The sequence below is a fragment of the Capricornis sumatraensis genome, chromosome 23, assembly GCF_032405125.1.
Source record: "Capricornis sumatraensis isolate serow.1 chromosome 23, serow.2, whole genome shotgun sequence".
NCBI classification, from domain to species: Eukaryota; Metazoa; Chordata; class Mammalia; order Artiodactyla; family Bovidae; genus Capricornis; species Capricornis sumatraensis.
In genome coordinates this window covers 11,119,407-11,142,577 of record NC_091091.1, presented here as the reverse complement: position 1 = coordinate 11,142,577, position 23,171 = coordinate 11,119,407, and positions in this window count along the sequence as shown.

The window sequence follows — 23,171 nt, the reverse complement described above, 5'->3', positions numbered from 1 at the left end:
GTTTAACTAAAAAAGAAAGAAAAGAAACAACAACAGAATTAAATGGTACGTTAAAAAGTCTACATAGCACCAAAAATGTCAGTAAGGAATGAATAAAGGGACAAAAAGGCATGAGACATTTAGAAACTCAATAATAAAATGGGAGAAATAAATCTTGCTTTCTCAGAAATTACTCCTAAATGGATTAAATACTCCAGTCAAGAGGAAGAAGTCAGCAGAATAGATTTAAGTAGGAAACATAATCCAATTACGGATTCAGTTCAATCCCTATAGAAATCCCATTTGCCTTATTTGTAGAAATTGGTAAACTGTTCCTAAAATTCATGTGGAAATACAAAAGACCCTAGTGGCTGAATTGTAAAGAATCCACCGGCTCATGCAGATGTGGGTTTGATCCCTGGGTCAAGAAGATCCCCTGGAGAAGGAAATGGCAACCCATTCCAGTAGTTTTGCTTGGAAAATCCCATAGACAATAGAAACTGGTGGGCTACAGTCCTTGGGGTTGCAATAGAGTCAGACATGACTTGGCGAGTAAATAAACAAAAGCAGCCAAAACAATTTTGATAAAGAAGAAAATAGCTGGAGGATACACTGTTTCTGATTTCAAAACTTACTACAAACATAAAATAATCAAGATTATGTGGTATGTTCCAAATAGGAAAAGGAGTGCGTCAAGGCTGTATATTGTCACCCTGCTAATTTAACTTCTATGCAGAGTACATCATGAGAAACACTGGACTGGAAGAAACACAAGATGAAATCAAGATTGCCAGGAGAAATAGCAATAATCTCAGATATGCAGATGACACCACCCTTATGGCAGAAAGTGAAGAGAAGCTTAAAAGCCTCTGGAAGAAAGTGAAAGAGGAGAGTGAAAAAGTTGGCTTAAAGCTCAGCATTCAGAAAACGAAGATCATGGCATCTGGTCCCATCACTTCATGGCAAATAGATGGGGAAACAGTGGAAACAGTGTCAGACTTTATTTTTCTGGGCTCCAAAATCACTGCAGATGGTGACTGCAGCCATGAAATTAAAAGACGCTTACTCCTTGGAAGAAAAGTTATGACCAACCTAGATAGCACATTCAAAAGCAGAGACATTACTTTGACAACTAAGGTCCGTCTAGTCAAGGCTATGGTTTTTCCAGTGGTCATGTATGGATGTGAGAGTTGGACTGTGAAGAAGGCAGAGCGCCGAAGAAGTGATGCTTTTGAACTGTGGTGTTGAAGAAGACTCTTGAGAGTCCCTTGGACTGCAAGGAGATCCAACCAGTCCATTCTGAAGGAGATCAGCCCTGGGATTTCTTTGGAAGGAATGATGCTAAAGCTGAAACTCCAGGACTTTGGCCACCTCATGCGAAGAGTTGACTCATTGGAAAATATGCTGATGCTGGGAGGGATTGGGGGCAGGAGGAGAAGGGGACGACTCAGGATGAGATGGCTGGATGGCATCACTGACCCAATGGACATGAGTCTGAGTGCACTCCGGGAGTTGATGATGGACAGGGAGGCCTGGCATGCTGCCATTCATGGGGTCGCAAAGAGTCGGACACAACTGAGCGACTGAACTGAACTGAACTGAACTGATACGGATTAATGGAACAGAAATAAGAGGCAAGAAGTAAACTCATATATCTATGGCCAATTGATTACCAACAAACATGCAGGGCAATTAAATAAGCAAAGAATATTCTTTGCAGAAACCAATGGAGTGTAACAATTGGATGTTTACATCAAAAATAAAATTGATCTCTTTCCTCATTCCATATACAAGAATTAACTTAAAATGGATCATAGATTTAAACACAAGAAGTAAAACTGTAAAACTTTTAGAAGGCAAATAGGAAATGTTTCTGATCTTGGGTTGCTTTGTTTGTTGTTTAGTCACTAAGTCATATCCAACTCTTTTGCAACCCAATGGTCTCTAGCCCACCAGGCTCCACTGTCCATGGAATTTTCCAGGCAAGAACCTGGAGTGGGTTTATCATTTCTTTCTCCAGAGTGTCTTCCCGACCCAGGGATTGAACCCATGTCTCCTGCATTGGTAGTGGATTCTTTACCACGGAGCCACCGGGGGTCTCTTGATCTTGGTTTAGGTAATGATTTCCTAGATAAGACACCAAAACCATAAGAGACAAATGAAAAATGATCAATTAGACTTCTTCAAAATTCAAGCTTTTATGCTTCAAAGAACACCATTACGACAGTGAAAAGACAGCACATAGAATGGGAGTAAATATTTGCAAATCATATATTTAATAATGTACTCATATTCAAAATGTATAAAGAAGTCTTACAACTCGACAATAAATCGACAAATAATTAACAAATGAGCAAAGGATTTAAACTGACATTTAAAGAAGCAAATGGCCAATAAACATATGAAACAATTTAAGACACCCTTGTGTGTTTAGTTGCTCAATAATGTGCAACTCTTTGCAACCCCATCGACTGTAGCCCTCCAAGCTCCTCTGTCCGTAAGAGTCTCCAATCAAGAATACTGGAATGGGTTGTCATTCCCTTCTACAGGTGATCTTCCTGACCCAGGGATCAAATCTGGGTATCCTGCATTGCAGGCAGATTTTTTACTGTCTGAGCCATCAGGGAAGCCCAAGACATCATTAGTCATTAAATAAATGCAAAATAAAACAAAACTGAAGTAATATAATATTTGATAACAACTTTCAAGGTTATGATCAAAAGATAAATAATAAGTGCCAAGATGTGGAATGGTCATAAACTGTTGGTGAGAATAACAAATGGTATAGCTACATTGAAAACATCAGTTCAGTTCAGTTGCTCAGTCATGTCCGACTCTTTGTGACCCCAAAGACTGCAGCATGCCAGGCTTCCCTGTCCATCATCAACTCCTGGAGCTTGTTCAAACACATGTCCATCAAGTTGGTGATGAGATCCAATAATCTCATCCTCTGTTATCCCCTTCTCCTCCTGCCCTCAATCTTTCCCAGCATCAGGGTCTTTTCAAATGAGTCAGCTCTTCACATCGGGTGGCCAGAGTATTGGAGTTTCAGCTTCAACATCAGTCCTTTCAATGAACACCCAGGACTGATCTCCTTTAGGATGGACGGGTTGGATTTCCTTGCAGTCCAAGGGACTCTCAAGAGTCTTCTCCAACACCACAGTTCAAAAGCATCAATTCTTCGGTGCTCAGCTTTCTTTATAGTCCAACTCTCACATCCATACACGACTACTGGAAAAACCATAGCTTTGACTAGACAGACCTTTGTTGGCAAAGTAATATCTCTGCTTTTCAATATGCTGTCTAGGTTGGTCATAGTTTTACTTCCAATGAACAAGTGTCTTTTAATTTCATGGCTGCAGTCAGCATCTGGAATGATTTTGGAGCCCCCAAATATAAAGTCTGTCATTGTTTCCATTGTTTCCCCATCTATTTGCCATGAAGTGATGGGACCGGATGCCATGATCTTAGTTTTCTGAATGTTGTGTTTTAAGCCTACATTTTTACTCTCCTTTTACTTTCTTCAAAATGCTCTTTAGTTCTTCTTCACTTTCTGCCATAAAGTTGGTGTCATCTGAGTATCTGAGGTATTTGTCAGCAAATTGAAAAACATAAATTGGAAAATTGGAAACAATAAATTTCCTAAAAATATTAAACATAGCTATCAACATGACTCGGCATTCAATTTTCAGGTATATACCCAATAGGAATAAAAACATGCTGCTGCTTCTGCTGCTGCTAAGTCGCATCAGTCGTGTCCACTCTGTGTGACCCCATAGATGGTAGCCCACCAGGCTCCCCCGTCCCTGGGATTCTCCAAGCAAGAACACTGGAGTGGGTTGCCATTTCCTTCTTTTATATATAAAAACATATATCCACACTAAAACTTTAAAGGAGTGTGCATATCAACACTACTCATATTAGCAAATAACTGGAAACAACGCCAATGACCACCAGTGGATGAATAAACAAAATGTGGCGCATATATATACAGTGGAAAGTTATTCTGTCATAAAAAGTGAAGCAAGCACAAATGTATTAATATGCTATAGCACGGGTGAATCTTGAGAATTTTATGCTAAGTAAAAGAAGTCAAACACACAAAATAGCGCATGATTGTATGATTCTATTCATGTGAAATGTCTGAAATAGGCAAATCCATACAGGCAAAAAGTATTAAAAGATTACTGGTTGCCCAGATTCTAAAAGAAAGGGACAATTGGGTTTTTCTTTTTGAGATTACAAATGGAACTAGATAGCAGTCATAGTTGAAACATAAAAATCCATGAAACAAGGGTTTTCAAAAATTGGCTATTTAGGCAGCACAAGACAGTGATTTCTTAAAAAAAGTAAAAGGTGAAACAAACAAATTGAACCCCACAAATGCTCAGCTATTATCAATGATCCCAGGCTGGCTGCAATATAGAAACTCAAGCAAACCAGGAAAACCATGTAAATTAATGAGACAGGGTTGAGATTTTGGAGTCTGCCAAAGCAGCTAGAGTCACCATGGGGAAAAGAGAGAATGAGAAATTGAGAGACACTGAAAGACGGAGACATCCAGAGAGATTCAGAGATCTATAGAGGTCCCATATGAATTCTTCAGCTTACTACAGAACTGCATGTACTGGGCTTCCCAGTGGCAGTAGTGGTAAAGAACCTGCCTGCCAATGCAGGAGACGGAAGAGACACTGGTTTGATTCCTGGGTCAGGAGATCCCCTGAAGGAGGAAATGGCAACTCACTCCAGTAGTCTTGCCTGGATAATCCCATGGACAGAGGAGCCCGGCAGGCTATAGCCAGCCCATAATGTCACACAGAGTCAGTCACGACCGAAGCAACTTAGCACACACACAAATATATGTGAGGAAACTGACTCAAAGCCTTGGATTAAGCCATTTGAAAGCATTCAAGATAACAATGCTTAGAGCAGAAGGCCTTAAATTGTATCTGTCTGCACCAAATGCATTTGAAAAGTTCATGATTAACCAGGATTGGAGTAATCAGAAAATAATTGACTCATAGGAAGAAAAAACTAGACTGACACGAGAAGGCTTTTCTGGTTTCTAGTGAAAAGTGAAAGTGAAGTCGCTCAGTCGTGTCTGACTCTTTGCGACCCCATGGACTGTAACCTACCAAGCTCCTCTGTCCATGGTATTTTCCAGGCAATAGTACTGGAGTGGATGGCCATTTCCTTCTCCAGAGGATCTTCCCAACCCAGGGATCGAACCCAGGTCTCCCGCATTGTAGACAGACGCTTTACAGTCTGAGCTACCAGGGAAGTCTGGTTTCTAGTAATGAAGCAAAAAAGCAAGCCTCAAAAGATCAAAATGTTTCCAAATAAGCTAACTGTATCCCACAAGAAAAGTTCAAGACAATTCCCAGAAATACAAGAATATTCTACCCAACAACAACAACAAAAACAGTTACAAAGGCTGATAATCTGTTAACAATTTCCAGTCACACCAAAACCCAGGAATTAGGCCTTATAGAGAGATTAATGAATCAACAAAAGGCTCAAAAGACAGATAATGTAATTAATAGATAAAAGTTATTTTGATTGCATTCTGTATGTCTTAGAGGCTTCTTTGGCAGTTCAGCAGTAAACAATCTGCTGGCAATGCAGGAAACCAAATTTGACCCCTGGATGGGGAAGATACCCTGGAGAAGGAATGGCAACCCACTCCAGCATTCTCACCTGGAGAATTCCATGGGCCACAGTCGATGGGGTTGGAAAGAGCCAACACGACTGAGCAACTAACTCACATGCAATGTCTAAGACAGAAAATGAGCATGTCAAGTATTAACATGGGTGACAGAAAACCTACATAGAATTTTTGGAAATGAAAACGAAAGTGTCTGAGACATAAAACACACTGTGTAGAATCAGTAGAAAATGAAACAGTGTAAAAGAAGATTACCTGAATATAAAACAATGGAAATTAACCAAACTGGAAAGGAATGAAAATTCATTTCATTTTCATTTCTTTTCAATATCTTTCTCTCATTGTTGCATATCCATGATGCATGGAACAAATTTAAAAGTCAAGTATATGTATAATTGTAGCTCCTGAAGGAGAGGCTGCAGACGTGCCCCTAGAAAACATATCTGAATAAATAATTGCTGAAGTTTTTAAAGTTTGATTTTCCCAAAGTATTGGATTGCCAAAAAGATGTAAGATACTACAGAAAAACCAGAACGAACTTTTTCACCAACTCAATGTATAGTCATAGATCCAAAAAGTGTAATGAATACCAAGTGTAAGAACTATGAATGAATTATATCAAGGCATTAAATTTTAAAACTGCTTAGAACTAATGATAAAAGAAAAAAAATCTAAAAGTGGCTAGGAAAAAATCATTACATATAAAGCAAAAATTATAACAATAAAAGACCTCTTGCTGGAAATATCTGCCATGTCAGAAACATGGAACAACATTTTTAAAGTACTAATGAAAAACTAAACGCTATAAACCTCGAATTCTATGCCCAGTGAAAATATTTTTCAGAAACAAAGGCAAAATGAATAGCATTCATAAATAAGAAAACAGATATAATTTATTATCAACAGCATGAGAAACATTAAAGAAAGTTTTATAATGCCAAGAAAATGATACATCAGGATCTATACAATGAAATGCAAAGCACAAGACATAGTTCATACACAGGAAAATATAAAAGATGGTTTTTCTGTTTTTAATGATGAACTAATTTAAAAGATAAATTTCTTTCTAAAGAATAATAATATATTTTAGTATTGGTAAGATATGTTAATATAAAAATTATGACAAAAATAGCACAAATGCTGGGAGAAAGGGAATGAAAGTTTAATGCTTTAAAGATATTACACTACATGTTAAGTAGTAAATATTACTTACACATAGACTATAATGAGTTTAAAAAGTGTACAGTACTATAAAACTTAAGGCAACCACTAGAAAACAAAATAAAATGATATACCTAAGACAATGAAGGAGATGAAATAATAAAATATACACAATTCAAAATAAGGCAGAAAAAAAGAGAATAAAGAACATATTGGACAAATACAACAAATAGCTTTAAACATAAACATCCCAATTATATTGTTAAATTTAAATGGTTGAAACAGTGTGATTAAAAGACAAGGATGGTTAAATAGCATTGAAAGGAGAGATTCAATTCTTTATAAATAATGACAAAGAGAAAATGGATAGAAGAAATATATACCATGATAATGATTAATAACAAGCTGCTGCTGCTGCAGAGATAATATGGATCATTTAATGGCAACAGGATTAATTCATCAAGAGGACATTAAAAAACCTTAAAAGTTTATATACTTTGAAGAGTTTCAAAATGAATGAAACAAAAAACTGATAGAGCTCAAAGGAGAAATGGACAAATACATTACAGCTGGAGGTTTCAGTATTTTTTAATAACTGACAGGAAAAAATACAAAGTCAGTAAGAACAAAGAAGTCTTGACAATACTTTTGACCAACATGACTTACCTGAAATTTAAAGGACACTCTATCCAATGGCAGCAGGATATACATTCACTGCACATTCTTTTCAATGCATATGATAGATATACCAAGATGGATTCATATTCAGGACTTTAAAACAAGTCTCAATGAATTTAAAAGTTTTCAGATCATGTTCTCTGGACAAGCTAGAAATGATTTTAAATCAACAGAAAAAACCCTGGAAAATATCCAGAAAGATCACTGGAAACTATATAACACACTTTCAAGTAGCAAAGATCAAATAAGATATCAAAAAAGAAACTGAGATAGCTTAACTTGAACAAAAATGAAATCATAATTTATTCAAATTTATTTGACAGCTCTAAGGCAGTGCCTAGACAGAATCCTATGGCAATAAATGCTTAAATTATAAAACAAAGATTAAAAAGTGATGATCTAAGAAATCAGGAAAAAATAAATTACAAAATCCAAAGTTAGAAGAAAGGAAATGCTAAAGAGCAAATGGAAATCCATGAGCTATCTTAAAAAAATATAGAAAAAAATTCAGTAAAATTAAAGACCAGTTCTTTGAGAAGATTAATAATATTTGTAAGTATCTAGCCAGACTTTCCAGGACAAAAAAAAGAGATGTAAAATATTATCAATGTCTAGAATGAGAAAAAGGACATTTTTTAACAGATGTTAAAAGAGTAGGAAAAAATTGTTAGGCTTCCCAAGTGGTTCAGTAGTAAAGAAACTGCCTATCATTGCAGGAGACACAGGAGATATGGGTTCAATCCCTGGGTCAGGAAGGTGACCTAGAGTAGGAAATGGCAACCTGATTCAGTATTCTTGCCAGGAAAATTTTGCAAACAGAGGAGCATGGTGGGCTGCAGTCCATAAGGTCATAAAGAGTTGAACACAACTGAGCAACTAAGCACACTAATCTTATGACAATAAATTAAAAAACTCAGATGAAATGGGCACATTGAGGAAAGATTACCACAGTATATCATGCTTACCTGGGAAATCTCATGGACAGAGGAGCCTGGAAGGCTATGGTCCATGGGAGTTACAAGAGTCGGATACGACTTAGTGACTAAATCACCATCCATTCATAAATAAATAACTTGAATAGCCATATGTCTATTGAGGATATTGAACTTGTAGCTAAGTACTCCCAGCAGAAACTTTCAGTCTCAGATGACTTTACTGTTAAAATAGATCAGATATTTTTTAAAGATAGAATACTAATTTTACACAGTATCTTTCAGGAAATTGTAGGAAAAGGACTACTATCCAACTCATTTTATGAGGTCAAGTATTACCTTGATACCAAAATTAGAAAAACAGATTACAAGAAAAGAACTATAGCTAATAGACTTTATAAATATACTTGCAAAAATATTCACAATTTTTGCAAACTGTTAGAGCAATAGAAAAAGCATAACACATCAAAAAAAAAATAAAGATCAAGAACAGGATGGCAGAGGAGTAGGTGGATGTGGAGTACATCTCTCTCCATGGATACATCAGGAATACAATATTTCTGTGTCTGAAGTGCACTCAAAACACCAGCTGAAAGTGGACAGAAGTGCCTGATCAGTGGAAAAGAATATATAGAACCATGCAAAACTCAATAGGATGAAGAACTAGCTGGAGAAGCAGGAGTGTTAGTAGGACTGGACCTGCCCTTTGTGTGTGGGGGAACTGAAACAGGGGTCCCATCCCCACATCGGGGCAATTGTCTTAGTCAAAGGAGAAACATTTAAGGGCTGAGAGTGAAACAGATGATCTGTGGCAGCCTAAATGGAATGAGAAGCGGACAGTCCTTGCTGTAACCATACATACCCTGGACAGGGTTGCAGGTCCCCTGGAAGGCACAGCGGCTGGGAGCTGGAGTTTAGGGATTTTGGAACAAGCCCTAAAGGGAGGGCTGCTGTTGACTGTGGAGAGATGGGTCAAGGGGAGGTGAGGGTGGAGATTGTGGTGGGAAATGCCTGTGGAGGAAAAGCTGGGCAGCCATGGAAGCAAGGCGATTCTGCTGAGTCATGCATAGGAGGTGGAGCCATCTTCACACCTCTCTCTCCCCACATGCCAGCGTGGCAGCTGAACAATAGAGAGGCTGGCCCATCAAATGCCTGATGCACTGAACTGCAGAGTAGGACCCCAGCCAGAGGGCCCCTCTATGTGCCTGATCCACCTAACAGCAGAGAAGGACTCCAGGCAAGGGAGTCCTCTAAGTGCCTGAATGTGCGGAGCTATGGAAAAAGACGGGTTGAAGAGACCTTCCGATTGCAAGCTACAAGAGGCTCAAAAAAAGACTCTGATAGAGTCATAACTCCTGCAGCAGAGGCAGTCTGTGTCCCTGCACACTGCCACCAGGGTCCCCGCAAGCCAAGTAGCTCTACCACCTTCACGCTCAACCTTCACCAGGGCAGAGCAGCCACAGGCAAAAAAAAGTCTTGCATCTATGCATCCAGGGTTGCTTCAGTCATATCCGGACCCTTTGTGACCCTGTAGACTGTGGCCTGCCAGGCTTCTCTGTCAGGGAGGGGGGTTCTCCAGGCAAACATATTGGAGCATACTGGCCAATATTTGTTGCCATACCGTTCTAGAGAAGCATATTTCTTGCTGCCCGAGTCGCCAACTCCACTGAGTACCTGGTGCTGCCATAACCCCTGAAAACCAAGCAGCTGCACCACTTCCATACTTGGCCCTCACAGGGGCAAACTCAAGTGCTCCAGGACAACCTCAGGAGCAAACCCCAGTTGATGACCCACATGTGGAGGTGGAAATAAAACCACAATTGAAATCCAGGGGCAGTGTGACTAAGGAAGAAGACCCAAAACCTTCCCACCTGCTGTACAAGCTGCAGATTAAATCCTTATGATCAACTAGGTAGATTCTGTCTATGGAATATATAAAAGATCATTGAGAGCTCCCACAAAAGAAAATGCACTAGTTCTGGTAGCTGTGAACATTGGAGGCAAGAACACACAGGAGTAGGACTAGATTAGAATCAGAGCTGCCCCACAGCAGGTCAGAGATCAGCACAGTGTTGGAAGGAAGTGGTGAAGTGGACTGTGACTCCAAGCAAGGGAAAGGGTTCTGATAGTAGCGATTCAGGAAAGCATTTACTATTCGTGGGTTTTGACTTGTTCTATAGATTATTTTGGATTCCCCCCCCCAACTTTATTTCCCCTCCCTCTGTTGTAGTTGTCAATTTTATTGGCACTATGAAATCTAATGAAACTTTTGAGCTTTTTTTTCTTTTTTCTCAGTCACATATTTTATTGTTATAAACCTCTGTCTCTATGTTGGGCTTTTGCAGTTCTGTGGAGTTTTCTTCTTTTTTCTCTTTTTTTAATTTTAATTTTTTAAACCTATTATTATTTTTTCTACATTTATTCCTTTGTTTGCCTTTCCTACTGTTCTTTTCCCTGGGAGTTAATCATTAATGTATATAAATATTCTTCATCTACCTCTATTTAACTTTGCAAATCTATTCTTTCTTTTCTTTCTTTCATTTCCTCTTAACATATTTGTTAGTTTTGTTTTCATTGCTTTATTCCCCACTTGGCACCTTGCTTTAGTTTTGCTTTCCAGTTTGTGTTTTAATTAGCTTTGTTCTTAACTGGTGTATATCATTTTTGATATTCTTTGTTTGCTGGGTCAATCTATTGTACTTTATTTTTGTTGGACTGTTTTGACTTTGTTCAGAGGTGTATATGTATATGTGTATATTTCATTATTTTAATTATTATTTGCCTGATTTTGTAACTGCCATTTGTCTGGGGTTCATTTTTGGTTTATTATTTTGGGATATTTGTTTTAATCTCACTTAATGTCATAACAAACTACTGTGGAATCTTTGTTCCCAATCAGAGATCGAGTCCTGAGCCTTTGGAGTGGGAGCACTGACTTCAAGACCCTAGACTACCAGAGAACTAACTCTAGGGAGTATCAAATAGTAAGATCTCACATGAAGGAAACCGCTTGAATACCAAACCGGGCATCACCCAGCCACCAGAAGCACCCTGCGCAGGACACCTCATCTAAACAATAAATAACACAGAAATACAAACCTAGTCATCAGCAGACAAGATTACCACCTTACTCACCCTTGTCCATCAGAGGAAAAACGAACAAACAAATAAAACTCAGCACAAATCTCACCCTATAGGAACCTTACACAAACCACTGGACCAGGCAGGGCAGAAACCAAAAGGAAGAAAGAATTAAACCTTGAAGCCTGGGAAAAAGAGAACTCAAACACAATAAGTTTAAAAAAAAAAAATGAAAAGGGAGAGAAATACTACACAAATGAAGGAACAAACTAGAAACACAGAAGTCCAAATAAATGAAGAGGAAATAGGCAAACTACCTGAAAATGAATTCAGAATAAAGATAGTAAAGATGATCAAACACCTTGAGAACAAAATGGAGAAAAGGCAAGAATCAATTAACAAAGATCTAGAAGAATTAATAAAACATACAGAGACAAACAGCACAATTACTGAAATTAAAAATACTCTGGAAGGAATCAATAGCAGGATATCTGAAGCAGAAGAAAGAATCAGTGAGCTGGAAAATAAAACGATGGAAATAACATCTGAAGAGCAGAATAAAATAAAAAGAATGAAAAGAACTGAGGAGAATAGTCTCAGAGACCTCTCGGACCAACATTAGATGCACCAACATTAGAATTATAGGTGTCTCAGAAGAAGAGAAAAAGAAAGGGTGTGAGAACATTTTTGAAGAGATTATAGTTGAAATTTTCCCCAACATGGAAAAAGAAATAGTCAAGTCCAAGAGGCACAGAGTCCTAAACAGAAAAAACCCAAGGAGAAACATGGAAGACACGTACTAATCAAACTGACAAAGACTAAACACGAAAAAAGAATATTAAAAGCAGCAAGAGAGAAGCAACAAGTAACATACAAGGGCAACCCCCTATGCTTAACAACTGATCTTTCAGCAGGAACTCTGCAGGCCAGAAGGCAATGGAAGGATATATTTAAAGTACTGAAAGGGAAAAATCTACAACCATGATTACTGTCCCCAGTAAGGATCTCATTCAAAATTAATCTCATTCAAAAGCCTTAATAAAAGGCTTTTCCGATAAGCAAAAGTTAAAAGAATTCAGTAGCACCAAACCAGCTTTACAACAAATGTTAAAGGGACTTATATAGTCAAGAAATACAAGAGAAAAAAAGATCTACCAAATCAATCCCAAACAATTAAGAAAATGGCAATAGGAACATATATATGAATAACTACTTTAAATGTAAATGGTTTAAATGCTCCAACCAAAAGACACAGCCTGGCTGATTGGACACCAAAAAAAAAAAAAAAAAAGACCCATATATATTCTGTCTACAAGAAACCCATTTCAGACTTAAAGACATATATAGATTGAAAGTGAGAGAATGGAAAGGTATATTCCATGCAAATGGGAAACAAAAGAAAGCCGGAGTAGCAATCCTTATATCAGACAAAATAGACCTTAAAATGAAGAAGATTACAATAGATAAGGAAGGACGCTACATAATGATCAAGCGATCAATCCAAGAGGAAGGCATGACAATTGCATATATCTATGCACCCAATATTGAAGCACTTCAATACATAAGACAGACACTAACAGACATAAAAGGAGAAATTGATGTAACACAATAATAGTAGGAGACTTTAACCACCCCCCCACTCACACCAATGGACAAATCATCAAAACAGAAAATTAATAAGGAAACACAAGTCTTAAAGGATACATTAGATGAGATGGATCTCATTGATATCTTCAGGACATTCCATCCAAATGCAGATGAATACACCTTCTTCTCAAGTGTACATGGAACATTCTCCAGGATAGACCACACCTTGTGTCACAAATCAAACCTCAGTAAATTTAAGAAAATTGAAATCGTATCAAGCATCTTCTCTGATCACAATGCTGTGAGACTAGATATCAATTACAAGAAAAAACTGTAAGAAACACAAACACATGGATATTAAACAATAGGTTTCTAAACAACCAACAGGTTACTGAAGAAATCAAAAGGGAAATCAAAAACTTTCTAGAAACAAATGACAATGAAAGGACGACAACTCAAAACCTATAGGATGCAGCAAAAGCTGTTCTAGGAGGGGAGTTCATAGCAATACAATCTTACTTCGAGAAACAAGAAAAACATCAAATAGGCCACCTAACTTTACACCTAAAACTACTCGAAAAAGGAGAACAAAACCCCACAAAATTAGTAGAAAGAAAGAAATCATAAAGATCTGAGCAGAAATAAATGAAAAAGAAACAAATAATGGTAAAGATTAACAAAACTAAAAGCCGGTTCTTTGAGAAGATAAACAAAATTGACAAGCCTTTAGCTAGACTCATCAAGAAAAAAGAGAGAAGAATCAAATGAACAAAATTAGAAATGAAAAAGGAGAGGTTACAACAGACAATGCAGAAATATATAAGATGACAAGAGACTATTATGAAGAACTATATGGCAATAAAAGGGATAACCTGGAACAAATGGACAGATTCTTAGAAAAGTTCAATCTTCCAAGACTGAACCACAAAGAAGTAGAAATTATGAACAACCCAATTACAAGCAATGATATTGAAGTGGTGATCAAAAATCTCCCAAGTAACAAAAGCCCGGGACCAGATGGCTTCACAGGGGAATTCTATCAAACATTTCAGTTCAGTTCAGTCAGTCGCTCAGTCGTGTCTGACTCTTTGCAACCCCATGAACCGCAGCACGCCAGGCCTCCCTGTCCATCACCATCTCCCGGAGTTCACTCAGACTCACGTCCATCGAGTCAATGATGCCATCCAGCCATCTCATCCTCTGTTGTCCCCTTCTCCTCCTGCCCCCAATCCCTCCCAGCATCAAAGTCTTTCCCAATAAGTCAACTCTTCCCATGAGGTGGCCAAAGTATTGGAGTCTCAGCCTCAGCATCAATCCTTCCAATGAACACCCAGGACTGGTATCCTTTAGGATGGACAGACTGGATCTCCTTGCAGTCCAAGGGACTCTCAAGAGCCTTCTCCAACACCACAGTTCAAAAGCATCAATTCTTTGGCCCTCAGATTTCTTCACAGTCCAACTCTCACATCCATACATGACCGCTGGAAAAACCATAGCCTTGACTAGACAGACCTTTGTTGGCAAAGCAATATCTCTGCTTTTTAATATGCTATCCAGGTTGGTCATAACTTTCCTTCCAAGGAGTAAGCAACCCAGATAATTCCGATTGTGTGATCACTCACCTAGAGCCAGACATCCTGGAATGTGAAATCAACTGGGCCTTAGGAAGCATCACTATGAACAAAGCTAGTGGAGGTGATGGAATCCCAGTTGAGCTGTTTCAAATCCTGAAAGATGATGCTGTGAAAGTGCTGCACTCAATATGCCAACAAATTTGGAAAACTCAGCAGTGGCCACAAGACTGGAAAACATCAGGTTTCACTCCAATCCTAAAGAAAGGCAATGCCAAAGAATGCTCAAACTACCACACAATTGCACTCATCTCACACGCTAGTAAAGTAATGCTTAAAATTCTCCAAGCCAGGCTTCAGCAATACGTGAGCCGTGAACTTCCAGATGTTCAAGCTGGTTTTAGAAAAGGCGGAGGAACCAGAGATCAAATTGCAAACATCTGCTGGATCATGGAAAAAGCAAGAGAGTTCCAGAAAAACATCTATTTCTGCTTTATTGACTATGCCAAAGCCTTTGACTGTGTGGATCACAATAAACTGTGGAAAATTCTGAAAGAGAAGGGAATACCAGACCACCTGACCTGCCTCTTGAGAAACCTATATGCAGGTCAGGAAGCAACAGTTAGAACTGGACTTGGAACAACAGATTGGTTCCAAATAGGAAAAGGAATATATCAAGGCTGTATATTGTCACTCTGCTTATTTAACTTATATGCAGAGTACATCATGAGAAACACTGGGCTAGAAGAAGCACAAGCTGGAATCAAGATTGCTGGGAGAAATATCAATAACCTCAGATATGCAGATGACACCACCCTTATGACAGAAAGTGAAGAGGAAGTAAAAAGTCTCTTGATGGAAGTGAAAGAGGAGAGTGAAAAAGCTGGCTTAAAGCTCAACATTCAGAAAACGAAGATCATGGCATCTGGTCCCATCCCTTCATGGGAAGTAAACGGGGAAATAGTGGAAACAGTGTCAGGCTTTATTTGGGGGGCGGGGGGGGCGCGGCTCCAAAATCACTGCAGATGGTAATTGCAGCCATAAAATTAAAGAACTCTTACTCCTTGGAAGGAAAGTTATGACCAACATAGATAGAGACAAGGTGGCAGCAAACAGAAAGGAAGTTGAAAGGGGAAAAACCCCATACAACCTTATGAAATTTCAGTGTGTAAAATTAAAAGGAAATTACATGACAGTAAAACTTGAAGGGGCTTTCCTGGTGGCTCAGACAGTAAAGAAACTGCCTGCAGTGCAGGAGACCAATCCCTGGCTGGGGAAGATCCCCTGGAGAAAGGAATGGCTACCTACTCTAGTAATCTTGTTTGGAGAATTCCACGGACAGTGGAGCCTGGCAGGCTGTACAGTCCATGGGGTCGCAAAGAGTCAGACATGACTGAGCAACTAACACAGACACACACAAAACTTGAAAGAGAAATACCGATTATGGATTTACATATGAGAAAAGGACTAATAATGATTTCAAAAGATTGATGATGGATATAAGGAAAAAGGTAAAATAAACTGGGTGATGCAAGGCTGAAAACAATGCAGAATGCATCATCAAATTCCAAAGAACACTGCATTGCATACCCAAGCCAGTGAAGAAAATGGAATATTTTAATCCAGCAGAAGCCTATGTAAGCATCTCTCTTCTCCAGTATTATTCACATTTCCTCATTTTGGAAACTATAAGCATATGCTATAATGAGTCACAAACCTTTAATTGTGTTGGTTTGGTGAAAGTAAGAGGATGCAGTAAAATTGTGTTTTTAATAGAAGTAGCTGGAGCCGGTGCAAAATAAATTTTAATCTTTTCAGCCAGTAGTGGATTTATTGAAAATTTTCCAAAAGCTGAAAGTAAACAAGAAAATAGACTAGTTTACTTGAGTTCTGTCTTGCCTCAACGTTTCGTTGTTACTTGGCTAGTTTACCTATGATTACATAATAGGGTTGCTATCTTTACCATATATTCCAAAGTGGTCTCTAAAGATTTCCTCTACAATTTACTCTGCACACTGCTGCTGCTAAGTCGCTTCAGTCGTGTTCGACTCTGTGCGACCGCATAGACGGCACCCACCAGGCTCCCCCATCCCTGGGATTCTCCAGGCAAGAACACTGGAGTGGGTTGCCATTTCCTTCTCCAGAGCGTGAAAGTGAAAAGTGAAAGTGAAGTCGCTCAGTCATGCACGACCCTCAGCGACCCCATGGACTGCAGCCTTTCAGGCTCCTCCTTCCATGGGATTTTCCAGGCAAGAGTACTGGAGTGGGGTGCCATTGCCTTCTTCAACTCTGCACACTACACAAGATTAATTTCTTGGAATTTCATTTTGTTTGTCTTTTTCCCAATCTGCCTGTGGTCGCTAAATCCATAATTTAATATTCAGTGACACCTGTCGTTTTATTTCATTAGTAAAAAATCTGGGTAAAATGAACCATTTCTCCTCCCATTGAAGAATTTCCCTTAGGCTTTCAGGATTATTTTTTAAAATTTCATTTGGTTTGATTTTATATTGTAGTATAGTTGATTTATTATGTTGTGTTAGTTTCAAATGTATAGCAAAGTAATTCAGTGTTTTATATATATTCTTTCTCAGATTCTTTTCCTATATGGCTTATTATAAAGTATTGATCTGAGTTCCCTGCACTTTATCGTAGGTTCTTTTTGATTTTCTATTTTATACATAATAATATGTATATGTTAATCCCAACCTTCCTATTTATCATTCCCCCTTCACCTTTCTCCTTTAATAACCATAAGTTTGATTTCAGAGTCTGTGAGTCCATTTCTGGTCAGTAAATAAGTTCATTTGCATTTTTTTAAGATTCCATATATAAGTGATACCACATCATATTTGTCTTTATTTGACATCTCACTCAGTATGATAATCTCTAGGTCTCACTATTTCATTCTTTTCAATGGGTAAGTAATATTCCATTGTAAATATGTATCACAACTTCCTTATCCATCCATCTGAGATGGACATATAGGTTACTTCCATATCTTGGGTATTGTAAATAGTGCTGCAAGGAACATTGGGGTACATGTATCTTTTTGAATTACAGTGTTTTTTTCTTTATAAATGCCCAGGAATAGAATTGCAAGGTCACAGGACAGTTTCCCCTCTGGGCTGTTTCACCTGCTTTTGACTCCACTGATCACTTACTGAGGGCCTAGATACATCCTCTCGTCTTTTGACCTCTTCTCTAAAACAGAGGCTGGGCCATCTTTCTTTCAAAAACCATCCATATTCAAGGTGCAGTTCAACACTCTTTCTTTTTATCACAAAATCTTCCCTAATAACTCTGATTGAAGGAAATGTTTCCTTCCATGGCCACACGATTACTTTCAAGGCCCAGACACTTTTGCCTTCACAGGTCCCTTTCTCCCCACTCCCACCCCAAAATCTATGTAAAAACCATGTTTCGTGACTGTGTTGACATGAAAATAATCCAAAATGAGTTATATTCCTTTACTCTTTTGATTTTGAAAGTAATTAACTAATTTGAGGTGCCCATAAAGTATTATGAACCCTAGGAGCTTGGCCTCCTATGCTGGGTTATTTAACTCTCTCCTCTATGCTCTCCTCATTCTGGTTCACTTGACTGACTATAAGCCTGCTGAAAGCATCATCCCTTTTGCAGCAGTTCTCTATAGTGGCGATTTGTCCCCAAGGGTCATCTGAAAAAGTCTGGAGACATTTTGGTTATCATAACTGCAAGGACAGAAGGGGGCAGTGCGAGTATCCTACTATGCACAGGCAAGCCCCAGCCCTGACCCCCAGCAAAATACCAGTAGTGATGAGGGAGACAAACTTTGCCTTATTAGATTGTGAGCTTTGAGGAAATGAGATTTCTGTAGTGTATACATTGCAAATAACAAATAATGTTGCAAATAATAGCCAACAAAGTATATTTCAAATAGTAAATACACTGCACATTTAAAGAATGACTACCTGAAGTAATTAGAAACGTTTTACTGTCCAACTGAAAAGTTTTGAAGCATCTGGTCTTTCAGGATGTAAATTAATATGCCTCATACTACCCTCAGAGAAGGCAAGGGCAACCTACTCCAGTACTCTTGCCTGGAAAATCCCATGGATGGAGGAGCCTGGTAGGTTGCAGGCTGCAGGCTTCAGGCTTTCACTTTTCAGTTTCATGCATTGGAGAAGGAAATGGCAACCCACTCCAGTGTTCTTGCCTGGAGAATCCCAGGGACAGGGGAGCCTGGTGGGCTGCCGTCTCTGGGGTAGCACAGAGTCAGACACGACTGAAGTGACTTAGCAGCAGCAGCGGTAGCATACTACCCTAGATGGGATCCCAGGCAAAGTGCAAACAAAACTCACTGGGCAGCAGAATGTCACTGATCAAAGAAACCATACCAAGCAACTTCAGACTTTTTCTAAAGAGTATCAACACATCAACCTTCTGTTAAGAAAACACTGTAAGGGCTTCCCTGCTGGCTCGGCAGTGAGGAATCCACCTGCCAATGCAGGAGACACAGGTTGGATCCCTGATCCAGGAAGATCCCACGTGCCAGGGCAACTAAGCCTGTGTGCCACAACAACTGGGTCTGTGCTCTAGAGCCCAGGAGCCACAGCTACGGCGTCCACATGCTACAGCTTCTGCAGCCCACATGCCCAAGAGCCTGTGCTCAGCAACATCAGAAGCCTCCACAGTGAGAAGCTCACACACCCCAAATAGGGAGTAGCACTCACTTGTCACAACTAAAGAAAATCCCGTGTGGCAACAGAGACCCAGCACATTCATAAATAAATAAACAAATTTTTTTTTTTTAAAAAAAGAGAGCACTAAAGGAAAAAAAAAATTTAAACACACATGCCAAGTCTTCAGTCTTGGCAATGCCAGTTGTAGAGAATCTTAGGTGATTCTAATACATACATCTTGTTTAGAATGTGCAGTATGATTGGAAAGATCACAGTAATAGATGATGATATCCATTAATCATTTTTAAAGGATCATATACCTATATGCCATAATAAAACAATACTCACTGTCTTTTAATATTGTTCTCTTTTGGCTTGTCTGTATGTTCTAAATAATTGTAATGAATAAGTATACTTTCTAAAATCAATTCTTTTTAACAAGAAAAGTTTTCTGTTATTTAAAAAATAAAAACTATAGCACAATCACATTTCATTATTTCTTAGCATACGAGTAAGTGCTCCTTGGGAATGGCCCACATAATAAATTTGCTTTTGTCCTATTTTCTTCACAATATAATCAACGTTGGCTGTAAGATCACATTTTAACATTTCATCAAATTGCATGAAACAAAATGAATAAAACTTGTTTTAAGTCTTTATTATAATAAGAAAGTTATCTTCATACCTTAAATTATGGACTTAAAAAGCCCTCTGTAAGGACACCTGGATCATAAGAACTAACATTGATTTCACACTTCCTATTTGTTAGCTACTAACATGTTACCTTCTTCTAAGCACCACTTCATTCCATGCTCACAAAATACCTTTGACCTAAGTAACTATGGACATTCTAGAACAGAGGAAACAGGAAATGGGTCTGTGAGTATAACCAATAAGTGATAGACTAAATTTCAGGGTGTTCTTGTTCTAGAGCCCAACTTCTAAGATAAATAGGAAAGATATGGCTTTCACATAAGAGAATTATGAGAAATATACTATTTAAAAATACATAGTGCACAAAAATCACTGTCAAGTGAGTGATAGGAAAACTAAAATATGCAATATGCTATAATAATTTCCAGGTATACAGAAGTAAAAGTAGAAACTTAAATTATTTTTGGCAACTGATGAGAGCTGATGCTATTATATTGTTTGACTTTTCTGTGATAAAACCCTGGAGGAGGAAATGGCGGCACACTCAAGTATTCTTGCCTGAATAATTCATGGACAGACAAGTCTGGTGGGGACTAGTCCATGGGGTTACAAAGAGTCAAATACGACTTAGGGGCTGAGCATGCATGCACACTGTGGTAAAAAGTAACCATGGACACATTTACCCTTGCCTTTTCCTCTCTTCTCTATATTTCTCTGAAAAGACTAAAGCAAAAAAGTAGTGGTGGGTTCGCAAAGTGATGAACATTTGGAAAACTGGAGTTGTTATTGTTCAGTGGGTCAGTTGTGTCTGATTCTTTGCAACCCCATGGACTGCAGCAAGCCAGGCCTCCCTGCCCTTCACCATCTCCCAAAGCTTGCTCAAACTCATGGCCATTGAGTCAGTGATGGCTTCCAACCATCTTGTCCACTGCCATCCCCGTCTCTTCCTGCCTTCAATCTTTCCCAGCATCAGGGTCTTTTCCAGTGAGTCAGTTCTTTGATCAGGTGGCCAGAGTATTGGAGTTTCAGCTTCAGCATCAGTCCTTCCAATGAATATTAGGATTGATTTTCTTTAGGACTGACTGGTTTGATCTTCTTGTGGTACAAGGGACTCTCAGGAGTTTTCTACAACACCACAGTTCAAAAGCATCAGTTCTTTGCCTCTCACCCTTCTTTTTGGCCCAACTCTCACATCCATACACGACTAATGGAAAAACCATAGCTTTGACTCTATTGGCTTTTGACTATATGGACAATATGGACCCATATCGGCAAAGTGATATCTCTGCTTTTTAATACACTGTCTAGATTTGTCAAAGCTTTTTTCCCACGGAGCAAGTGTCTTTTAATATCATGGCTTCAGTCACCATCTACAATGATTTTGGAGCCCCAGAAAATAAAGTCTGTCATTGTTTCCCCATCTATTTGCCATGAAGTGATGGGACCAGATGCCAAAATCTTCGTGTTTTGAATATTGAGTTTTAAGCCAGCTCTCTTTCATCTTCATCAAGAGGCTCTGTAATTCCTCTTCACTTTCTGCCATGAGAGTGGTGTCACCTGCATATCTGAGGTTATTGATATTTCTCCCAGCAATCTTAATTCGAGCTTGTGCTTCATCCAGCCCAGCATTTTGCATGATGTACTCTACATATAAGTTAAACAAGCAGGGGGGTGATATATAGCCTTGACCTACTCCTTTCACAATTTTGAACCAGTCTGTTGTTCCATGTCCATTTTTAACTGTTGCTTCTTGACCTGCATACAGATTTCTCAGGAGGCAGGTAAGGTGGTCTGGTATTCCCAGCTCTTCAAGAATTTTCTACAGTTAAAGGCTTTAACGTTCTCAATGAAGCAGATGTTTTTCTGGAATTCTCTTGCTTTTTCTATTATCCAACAGATGCTGGCAATTGGATCTCTGGTTCCTCTGCTGTTTCTAAATCCAGCTTAAATATCTGGAAGTTCTCAGTTCACGTACTGTTGAAACCTGGCTTGGAGAATTTTGAGCATTACTTTGCTAGTCTGTGAGATGAGTGCAATTGTGCAGTAGTTTGAACATTCTTTGGCACTGCCTTTCTTTGGGGTTGGAATGAAAACTGACCTTTTCCAGTCTTGGGGCCACTGCTGAATTTTCCAAATTTTCTGACATATTGAATGCAACACTTTTACAGCATCATCTTATAGGATTTGAAATAGCTCAGCTGGAATTCCATCACCTCCACTAGCTTTGTTCATAGTGATGCTTCCTTAGGTCTACTTGACTTCGCAGTCCACAATGTCTGGCTCTAGGGGAGTGATCATACCATCGTGGTTATCTGGGTCATTAAGACTTTCTTGTATTCTTGCCACCACTTTTTAATAACTTCTGCTTCTGTTAGGTCCATACCATTTCTGTTCTTAATTGTGCCCATGTTTGCATGAAGTGTTCCCTTGGTATCTCTAATTTTCTTGAAGAGATCTCTAAGTCTTTCCCATTCCTTTTTCCCCTCTAATTCTTTGCATTGATCACTTAAGAAGTCTTTCTTATTTCTCCTTGCTATTCTCTGGAACTCTGTATTCAGATGGGTATATCTTTTCTTTTCTCCTTTGCCTTTCACTTCTCTTCTTTTCTCAGCTATTTGTAAGACCTCCTCAGACAACTTTTTTACATTTCTTTTTCTTGTGGATGGTTTTGATCACCACTTCCTGTACAATGTTAGGAACCTCTGTTCATAGTTCTTCAGGCACTCTGTCTATCAGATCTAATCCCTTGATTCTATTTGTCATTTATACTGTATAATCACAAGAGATTTGATTTAGATCTTACCTGAATGGTCTAGTGGTTTTCTCTACTTTCTTCAATTTAAGTCTGAATTTGGCAATAAGGAGTTTATGATCTGAGCCACAGTCAGCTCCTGGTCTTGTCTTTGCTGGCTGTATAGAGCTTCTCCATCTTCAGGTGCAAAGAATATAATCAATCTGATTTCAGTATTGACCATCTAGTGATGTTCATGTGTAGAATCACCTCTTGTGTTGTTGGAAGAGGGTATTTGCTATGACCAATGCATTCTCTTGGAAAAAATCTGTTAGTGTTTGCCCTGCTTAATTTTGTACTCTAAGGCCAAACTTGCCTGTTATTCCCGGTATTTCTTGACTTCCTGCTTTTGCATTCCAGTCCCCTATGATGAAAAGGACAGGTTTTTTGGAGGGAAGCTGGGGAATT